Raw genomic sequence first — 10,653 nt, 5'->3', positions numbered from 1 at the left:
GACTGTTACAGAATGCCTTAGAACCTTAAAAGATAACCTGTACATTTGGGCATATCATTTATAAAAGATTATATAGAGACAAAATTTAAAAAATATGCAGTCTTCCATTCAGCATGGTCGGTTTGGCACAGAGAGCTAGCAGAGTCTTAAAATTGCCCTGTACAGGTGTAGATTATTTGAACTGAGCCCTCATGGGCTGCAGTAAGTAAGCCACAATATAAAAGGAAATCAGCCACGTTTGATTTCATAATAAAAACAAATCTGTATTAACAGACTTGGAATAAATTCAAAAAAGCACCACTCCAGTTTGTGCCTTAAATAAATAATAACATAATATAATTAAAATAGGCTAACAATCGTATAGACCAGATTTTTTATCAACATGTTCCCATTTGCAAATGTCACCTTTGTCGTGTGCTGCCATAATGTAAACACAAATATTGTTGGTCTAGTCTAAGGAGTCATTTTTTATTATTTTGAAAGCGTCAATTTCGTATACCGGAAGTACTCCTGCTTCTTCTGGACTTGATATTTCAAGGCGCAGACGCGTGTGTGTTTGGATCTGTGTGCTGCGTGGTAAGTCAGCATATGTTTTTATGCTTACTTTCATGTCATCATACGTTCACGTTTTTCATACGTTGGCGGTGAAAAACCCGCGTGTCCGGTAGCGTGACGGAACAGTGAGGATTAGTTTGAGTGCACCGAGAATGATTTTCAGATTAGAATTTAAGAGACGTTGAATTTTATATACCATGAAGCTTGCTGGTTTGCTGTTACACTGTTAGACAAACTGACCCTCTTTGCCTTCGCTTTTCAGTTACCATATTTCGGTAACTAAATATTCAAACATTTCCTGTAACTAGAGCAGAGCCGGGTGCCTTCGTTACGGAGTAGTGATATGCGGATCGATCCTGAAATATCGATTCCTCCGATACCAATCATTTATGTTCTAGAATCGATTCTCACATTACAATATCGATATTTTAGTAATTTAGAGTAAATTAGTAGTTTATTATTAACAGGAACACAGTGGAAAGAAACTATAACATTCGGATTGTCTACATTCAAAGGAACTACTTCCTCTTCCGCCTTTCATAGTCATGTGCGATATACGGCTGTATAAATGTCTCGCCGCCCCTTGGCGTGCGCACTCACAATGATGGCTGAGCGTAATTGTGCAGACGTATTTTACCTCCACAAACAGCTGAGACGTGAAGGTATCTCTCGTCTTACACACGCTGCATTGGCATTGCACCTTGATAATAAACTCATAAAAGAGGTTGATAAGTTACTTTTCAACTTTATCTGGAAAAATAGGACACACTACATTAAAGAAACAGTTCTTATGAACTCATATGTCAATGGAGGACTTAATGTGTTAGATTTTAACACTTTAAATAACACATTCAAAATAAATTGGTTAAAGAATCTAATTACTAATCCTACTTCCATTTGGAATACTATACCTGTGTTCATGTTTAAGTTAGGTGGCATTGAATTTTTCCTTACCTGTAATTTTGATTATTGATAAAGAGAAGGAACCGAAGGCCGTAATCTTGAGGATTGAGTGAAGAATCTGTTGTCTGAGGCTCTGGACATTGAGATGGGAGATTACTACGAAATAGACAGAATCCATCGGGTGGGGCCAGCACCTCCGAAGCCAGCTGCGGACTCCAGACCGAGACACATCATCGTTCGCTTCCTACCGGATAAAGCCAAGATGTCCGTACTGGCGGGTGCCAGAAAAAAGAAGCAGATCATTTGGAAAGGCATGAGAGTTCGTTTTTTCCAGGATTATGCACAGGAGGTACAAGAAAAACGCCGGAAGTTTGATGGGGTGCGTCGCTTGTGTGCAATATTGGCTATTCCCTTCGCTTTCCGGCTGTTATGACTTTTTCAGTGGATAACCAGTATCATCAGTTTTCCAACCCAGCAGAGGCTAAGCAATTTCTAAGCGGCCTGGATTCGGCTAACATTCCGGGTGATGTAGATTAAGAGGATTTTATAAGCTATGGGTTAGTTTACTTCTGTGGGGTTTTTTTTTTTTTTTTTGGGGGGGGGGGCACGGGGAACGTGAGGAGGGACGCCATTATGGGATTTTTGAGAGCCACTATGGGCTCAAAATGTGGTCATAAATATTTTGTACTTGTAAAAAAGATTTGTATGTGTAAAAAAGATTTGTGTGTGCGTAAAAAAGATTTGTATGTGTGTAAAAAAAGATTTGTGTGTGGACTTAGAAAAAAAACCCCTGCAAGTTACAAGTACGGATTTTTGACCCTATTTTTCTTCCCTTCATCTGATTGGTCAATGTCATGTCAATCACAAATGTAACAATCCAATCAGAGAACAGATGGGTTTGGCTGTCGAGGGGCGCTTTTTTTGAACTGCAGGTCTTTGAAGGGAATAAATGCCCTTTTACATGCCAACCCAGCGTTTTCCTTCATCACCACGAAGGAAAACAGTCTGTGGTCGTCCGAGTTTGGTGATTTTTATGTCACAGGTCTACGTGTTTAATACAGGGACTTCCACAGCCTTTTCAACAGCGCTGCGGACCGCGGGGTGGGGGCGGGCAGTGTTTTGGAAATGACAGTCTTCTTTACAAAGCTTTCTTCATAATGCTTTAGCATACATGTTGGAGGTTCCATTTTCTAGGGCAGAAATACCGGGGTAACTCGCATATCTCACGGAGGAATAAACCATACACACGTTGTTTAGAGTTTTACATCAGAGGGACACACCTTCCTCTGCGTCAGCATTTATTGCACACACACTTCCGTATTTATACCTTTCAGGTTAAGAGCACATACATATATGATAGGGCAACACCCCCACTTGCTCTTAACACTATACATTACACATTTACATGATATACATATTTACATGATATTCACATATCAACATTTTATGTTCCAAACAAAATATGCGTAAATCTATTTTCACTTTACTTACAGCCTTAGTCATGATGTCTGCTACCATGTCTTCTGTTGCACAATATTTAACTTGTACTTCCTTCTCAGTTATAGCAGACCTAATAAAGTGATACTTGATATCGATGTGTTTACATCTTTGACGGTTTATAGGATTTTTGGACAATGCAATTGCACCTTGATTGTCTGCAAGAATGGTAACTGGTGAATATTGCCTTTTAATGTCCATGCCATTAAGTAGCTGTGAGAGGTATAAGCTTTCTTGTACTGTGGCGGCCATCGCCATGTACTCTGCCTCGCACGTTGACAAAGCTACTGTAGCTTGCTTCCTGGTTTTCCAGCAGATCACTGGCCCATTTTTGGATAGTACAAAACAATAACCCGTTGTACTTCTCCTGTCACTCAAGTCTGTGGCCCAATCTGCATCGCTGTATGCTATAAGATTTAGGTTTCCTTCTATCCTTTTATAGCACAGCTCTTTGTTTAGTGTCCCCTTAAGGTAACGTAATACATGTTTTGCTGCTGTCCAATGATGCTCTTTTGGCTCAGACAGGGATTGTGACAGTTTGCTCACTATCCAACTCAAATCTGGTCTTGTACATGTCATTAAGTAAATCAAACTGCCCACTAATTCTCTATATTTTCCTGAATCAACTGATTCACCATGTGCACCAAAGTCATTTTTGAGTTCACAAGGAGTAGAACGTGGCTTACAGTCAGACATTTTGAACTTTTCCAGGATTTTTGTGATGTACCGTGTCTGATTTAGTCTTATCTCATGGTTCTGTTGTATACAGTCAATACCCAAGAAATGTTTGAGCTCACCAAGATCCTTCATTTTAAATTTCTCATCCAACATTTGTTTCACGTTTCTGATAGCGTCTTCATCGTTGGCAGCTATGATTACATCATCAACCCAGATGATAAGAATCACTGTCTCACTCGCTGTCTGTCTGGAATATACACAATGGTCTACAGGATTTTGTTTGTAACCTTTTGCACATAAATGGTCATGTAACATCTTATTCCAGTTCCTGCCAGATTGTTTCAAACCATATAGTGATTTGTTTAGTTTACAGACCAGTTTTTCCCCTGTGTCTGATTTTACTTCAAAACCTTCTGGTTGCTGCATATACACCTCACAATCGATTGGGGCGTGCAAATAAGCAGTCTTCACGTCCATTTGATGGAGTTTAAAGTTGTGCTGTACTGCTAATTGCATCAGCGTACGCACTGACGTCATATCTGCAGTCGGCGAAAAGGTTTCTTTGTAATCAATGCCTTGAACTTGGCTATAGCCTTTAGCAACATATCTTGCTTTAAATGTTTTAGTCTGATTTGGGTTCTCTTTTATCACATACACCCATCTCCCCCCCCACTGCATTTTTACCTTCTGGCAGCGTGGTTAAAGTAAACGTGTTATTGTCTTGCAAGGATCTCATTTCATCTTCCATAGCATCTGACCAACACTTAGAGTTCGATGACTGCATAGCTTCTTCAAAAGTCTTTGGTATGTCATACATCACCCTGTAACAGTAATCTACAGTCAGCGATGTTTGGTCGTCTTCTGCAGTTTGGACATAGTCTTTCAGGTAATCTGGCCTTCTCCTGTTTCGTTTGGGATATCGTTCAGACTCTGTTCTATCACTCTGTTTGTCTGAGTTTTGTGCATCATTTATGCCATTGTCCTGAATGTCACTTTCAGGTTCCAGGATCATACTTTCATCTGATCTCTGGTCATTCCCTGTTTTGTCCTTTCTAGCGGGGTACTTCAAGATGTCCCCTGGAGTCAAATCATCATCTCCATTGTCATCAACCTGAGTGGTCTGGGTTTGGTGCTCAACTACACTTTTAGTGAGGAACTTGACCAACCTATGTCTAAGAACTCGTCCTGTTTTAGGGTAGTAGATTAGATACGACGGACTGTTTTTATCGTAACCCACAAAAACTCCTTCGTCACATCTCGCGTCTAACTTTTTTTTGTTGTGCCCGTAACCGTAGCAAACTGATCCAAAAATCCCCATCCTCGACATGTCTGGCTTCTTTCCTGTCAGCATGTAATAAGGGGTTTGCTTTGTGCGTCTGTTGTAACACCTATTACGAATTACTGCGGCAGTCATAACAGCATAAGTCCATAATCTCTTTGGCAGGTTACTTTCGATCAACATACACCGTGCCATTTCAAAAAGTGTTCGCCATTGTCTCTCGGCAGTCCCATTCTGATGAGGTGAATACGGCGCTGATGTCTCATGCCTTATCGTGTTTTTATTTAACAATGTCTGAAACTCTTTAGATGTAAATTCAGTTCCATTGTCTGATCTGATTCTCTTTACTTGCCCATAGGGGGCGACGTCTGCCAAAAACTTTTCAGTTGCTTTTACGGTGTCACTTTTAGCCTTTAGAAAGTACACAAACATTGTGCCTGAGTAATCATCAGTAAATGCTAACGTGTACCTGAACCCGTCTTTAGCTTCTGGTTCTATCGGTCCAGCTAAGTCAGTGTGCACTAGCTCTAATGCTTCTTCTGCTCTTTCATCAGGCTCTCTATTCCTGGTTTGGATAAATTTGCCTTTTGTACACACTTCACAGTCTTGGTAATGTTTAGCTTTACCTTTTATTTTCATACCCTCGGTAATGTTCTCTAGTTTAACCAAGTCTTCATAGTTGCAATGGCCGAGGATTTTGTGCCAAGTTTCTACATCATGACAGCCATTGCATTCGTCGTTGTCAACATAATGATCAGATGTAACACTGTTCAAATAGTATAGGCGTTCATATTCACTTATCTTAAACCTTGTCCCGTTCTTATGGATAAGCTGGTTGCAGCCCTTCTTGAAGGTTACTGAGGCTCCTTTGGCCGTCGCCGCCTGAACCGAGAAGATATCTTGCGGGTAAGAGGGAATGTAAAGTGCTCCCTCCAGTGTCGCCTTCACCTTTCGTCCCTCGCTGTCTTGTAGATAGACCTCCACATCTCCCCTCTTCAGTGCGACCCCACTCGTCCTGGTTCCGTCAGCTAATTCCATGAAGTGTCTTCCAGGTGTGAATGTCTCATCAAAACTCTTAAATCTCTGAATGTCCGTACTAATGTGAGAAGTGGCCCCTGTATCAACCATTAGGCCTTTTCGGTGCTCTCGTAGCTTCTTAATTTAGCTTTGAATTCACTAAATGTCATTGCTTTGTCACTGTGGGTTACATGTATGGCAAACGGCTTGAAAGATTCAGGCAACCCTTTTAGCACCATTGCAATAAGCAGTCCATCACTTAACGTCTCTTCTGCATTCCTCAGAGCTGTAATGGCAGTCTCAGCCCTTATCATATAGTCTGTGACGCTCTCACTGGGCGTTTTCTGTAGCGACGTTAGCTCCGTGTACAGGCTAATCACGCGTGGTGTCCCCTTACCGGCGTAGTGCTCTCTCAGAATTTCCAACGCTTTCCGTCCGTCATCCTTGGCATCTCTCATCACGAGTGAAAGACTTCTATCATCCAATACTTGGATTAGCTCTGCATAAGCTACTTCATTCTTTTCATCCAAGTCCTTGTCTTCTTCCTCCGACTCGCCGGGCTCGTTCAGAATGGCAGCCTTTAGCCCAAGTAGCCGCAGGTATCCCAGGAACTTTGTTTCCCACAATTCGTAGTTTCTCTCGTCTCCGTCGAAGCATAGACGGTTCCACCGGCTTCCCACATCCCTTCTGGGCCCATAACCTGTTGGAGGTTCCATTTTCTAGGGCAGAAATACCGGGGTAACTCGCATATCTCACGGAGGAATAAACCATACACACGTTGTTTAGAGTTTTACATCAGAGGGACACACCTTCCTCTGCGTCAGCATTTATTGCACACACACTTCCGTATTTATACCTTTCAGGTTAAGAGCACATACATATATGATAGGGCAACAATACATGTCTCTACAGAGGACACTTTATGTCCTCTACAAGAGTTTGTTTTTTTTGCTAGTTCAATAAAAACATGTATGCTAAAGCATTATGAAGAAAGCTTTGTAAAGAAGACTGTCATTTCCAAAACACTGCCCGCCCCCACCCCGCGGTCCGCAGCGCTGTTGAAAAGGCTGTGGAAGTCCCTGTATTAAACACGTAGACCTGTGACATAAAAATCACCAAACTCGGACGACCACAGACTGTTTTCCTTCGTGGTGATGAAGGAAAACGCTGGGTTGGCATGTAAAAGGGCATTTATTCCCTTCAAAGACCTGCAGTTCAAAAAAAGCGCCCCTCCGGCAGCCAAACCCATCTGTTCTCTGATTGGATTGTTACATTTGTGATTGACATGACATTGACCAATCAGATGAAGGGAAGAAAAATAGGGTCAAAAATCCGTACTTGTCCACACACAAATCTTTTTTACACACACACAAATCTTTTTTACACACACACAAATCTTTTTTACACACACACAAATCTTTTTTACACACACACACAAATCTTTTTTACAAGTACAAAATATTTATGACCACATTTTGAGCCCATATGCCACGGACCAACAATTTCATGGTTTTGTTTTGTTTTTCTTTTTTTCCAACTGTGTTTTGTTTTGTTGTTCGTTTTGATGGTATGGTGCCAACTGTCCTGTATAGACCTATTTTTTTAGACCACTGGGTTGTCTTATGTAACTGGCTTTAAGATTTGTTATATGGGTAAAAAATGGGATGTTCTACTGGATAAATCTGTACAATAATTTGGCTCGCGTGGTGTTATGGAGTTATGTAAAATAGTGTCGTGGAATATAGCGGGTTGTCATAATGTTATTAAAAGGAAGAAAATCCTCACATACTTGAAGCAGAAAAAGACAGACATAGCCCTGATTCAGGAGACCCATCTCGATGAGGTGGAATCATTAAAGCTTAAAAGAGATTGGGTGGCGCAAGTTTATTTTACTGCATTTTCGGCTAGAAAAAGAGGGGTGGTCATATCGATCAGAAGAAATTTGGATTTTCAGGTTTTTAAGCATTATACAGATCAGGAGGGTAGATGGGTGGTTTTGGATGCATGTTTACAGGGGCGGAAAATGACATTGGTCAACATATATGCTCCCAATTCTCCTCAGCCACAATTCTTTCATGAAGTATGTAACATGGTGCGGACTATAGGTAATACAAATATTGTAATTGGGGGAGATTTTAACCAGGTCAGGGATGTATTGTTGGATAAATCCTCTCGTACTGGACTAAGTAAGGACCCAGTTAATGTTGCGGTGGACGTGATGTCAGAGGAATTGAGCCTGGTAGATATATGGAGACTTCTTCATCCTCAAGAAAGAGATTATACTTTTTTTTTCGCATCCTCACTCAACCTACTCCAGGATAGACTACTTCTTGGTGTCCCGTTCTCTGGCAAGTCAAACTATTGGGTCCTCTATTGGTAATATTGCTGTTTCGGATCATGCTCCCATTGACCTTGTTCTTTCTGGTACTGATAATATTAAACCGTCACCTAGGTGGCGTTTGAATAACTCATTATTGAAGAATAAGGGTCATTGTGAATGTATAAGGGAAATGATAAAGGAGTTTTGGTTGCACAATGAGGGCTCTATTGACGACGTTGGAATGACCTGGGACGCTTTTAAGGCCTGTTTGAGGGGGCGCCTTATCCAAATTGCTCCTTGATTAAAAAAGCTGAGAGGGACAAGCTGATGAAGCTGGAACAGGATATCAAGGAGCTTGAAAAACAACACATGCTGCACCCAGAGAGGGATTTATGGAACAAATTAATAAAATTTAAATTTGAGATGAATAGTATACTGGAGAAAAAAGCGGAATATGCAATGTTTTGTCTAAATCAGAAGTATTTTGAACAAGTGGAGAGAACAGGTAAAATGTTGGCACACAAGTGTTACGGATTCAAATATTGGGGATGGATACAAGAGGAAAAACCACAATAACAACACTGGTCCGGCCGGGTTGAGTCAAACGATGATTTTAATGATCACATGCGTGGGAGATGGACACCGTACGCAGACAGCATCAGATCTCAAAATGGTGGAGCATTGATCAACCTCTTATAGCCTCTAGTGGCCCCCACCTAATCATAAAAGCCTAAACATTCACATTCTTTCTCTCACACAGCGCCTAAGCTACGACTCCCTGTTTATCTGCTCCTGCTGAGATGGGGCAGAAAACTCCAGTATGTTCTGTTCTCTTCTACTCAGACAAATAAGGCAATGACTTTCTGCGAACAGTATTTCTTATAACTCAGCAGTATAATGCATCATATAACAATATCATTCATTCACAATAAATTAGCAGTCTAATGTAATGCAAATCAGTTTAACAAATGCAATAGTTATCACCTTCTTCTAATTCAGGAGAATAATGCAAACTAAAACTACATAATAATTCACAATCTTTAATTAGGGGTATAACATGGCATAAAATAATATTATAATCTCACACAGGGTTAAGCAGATAAAATCTAGCAACCTTATACCATCTATTTTTGTTCCTAGTAATAATAATAAGTTGACCACCAGTAAAAAAGAAATTAATGATATTTTTAATAAATTTTATCAGGAGCTTTACACCTCTAATGGATTGGTGGAGGAACAGAGGCTGTCAGATTTCTTCTCTTCTATTAAAATTCCCAGCCTGTCTGAAGATCAAAGAATTGTATTAGAAGGTAAGATTACACTAATTGAAGTTAAGCAGGCAATTGGCAGTCTTAGATTGGGCAAATCTCCAGGCAACGATGGATTTCCATCAGATTTTTATAAGGTGTTTGTGGACGAATTAGCTCCAAGACTACTGTCAGTATATCAAGATGCGTTTCAAAGAGGGAGACTATACCATTTAGTATGCGATCGGCAGTGATCACGTTATTACATAAAAAAGGGAAAGACCCACAGTATTGTGGGAATTATCGCCCAATTTCATTAATTAATGTGGACGAAAAAATTATTTCTAAGATACTCGGTTTTGTGAAAAACAGAAGTTCTGCAGATAATCTACGTAGGTTATTGCACATATTCTGGAAGAGCAGGACTAATTTAGACCCTGTCGTCGCGTTCTCCTTAGATGCAGAGAAGGCCTTCGATAAAGTTGAGTATCCCTTTCTGTTTTATACGTTGAAGAGATTCGGTTTTGGTCCCTTTTTTAGGCAGTGGATTCGGGTGGTATACACAGATCCAATGGCTACAGTTATTACCAATGGGATAATGTCACCCTCCTTTTCGTTAAGTCGGGGTACTAGACAAGGTTCACCCTTATCACCTCTCATTTTTGCCCTGTTTTTGGAGCCTTTGGCTATTGCATTACGTGAATGTAAGAAAATCAGAGGGTTGGATATGGGTCAAGAAGAACACAAAACCTTTTTGTATGCAGGTGACATTTTACTGATCTCAAGTAACCCAGAACAGGCCATTCCTGCAATTTCCTCAATTATTGATTCCTTTTCTGTAATCTCTGGCTACACCATAAATTGGTCTAAGTCGGAAGTTATGCCCATTTCTAAATTGTGTCCGCCAGTTATGAGGAGCTCATGGCATTTCAAGTGGATGCCCGAGGGTTTGACTTACTTAGGGATTAAACTGACCCCTGATTTAGACAACATAATGCAAGTAAACATCTCCCCAGTGATTCAAAACATTCGTCCGCTGTTGCAGAATTGGGTTAAAATAATTCTGTCCCTTTTGGGCAGAATTAATTTGGTGAAGATGATTATTGCCCCTAAACTTCAGTACTTTCTTCACATGTTACCGATAGCAGTCCCACATA

The 10,653-nt window shown here is 40.6% G+C and overlaps 1 protein-coding gene across 2 annotated transcripts in view; it reads left to right on the top strand.

Annotated features, from left to right (window-relative positions):
* The first annotated feature begins 488 nt into the window (after positions 1–488).
* asrgl1 (asparaginase and isoaspartyl peptidase 1) overlaps positions 489–10,653 on the top strand; it is a 31,869-nt gene continuing 21,704 nt past the window's right edge. The window contains exon 1 of one of the 2 annotated variants that reach the window (XM_014414377.2): positions 489–576. The gene's annotated coding sequence lies outside the window, so the exon portion shown is untranslated. The remainder of the gene's footprint in view (positions 577–10,653) is intronic. The other variant, XM_014414378.2, reaches the window with a different exon arrangement.

This window comes from Maylandia zebra, linkage group LG13, assembly GCF_041146795.1.
Source record: "Maylandia zebra isolate NMK-2024a linkage group LG13, Mzebra_GT3a, whole genome shotgun sequence".
Taxonomy (NCBI): Eukaryota; Metazoa; Chordata; class Actinopteri; order Cichliformes; family Cichlidae; genus Maylandia; species Maylandia zebra.
The sequence above is the reverse complement of the archived record's forward strand: the minus strand, read 5'-3'. Positions and strand labels throughout refer to the sequence as shown.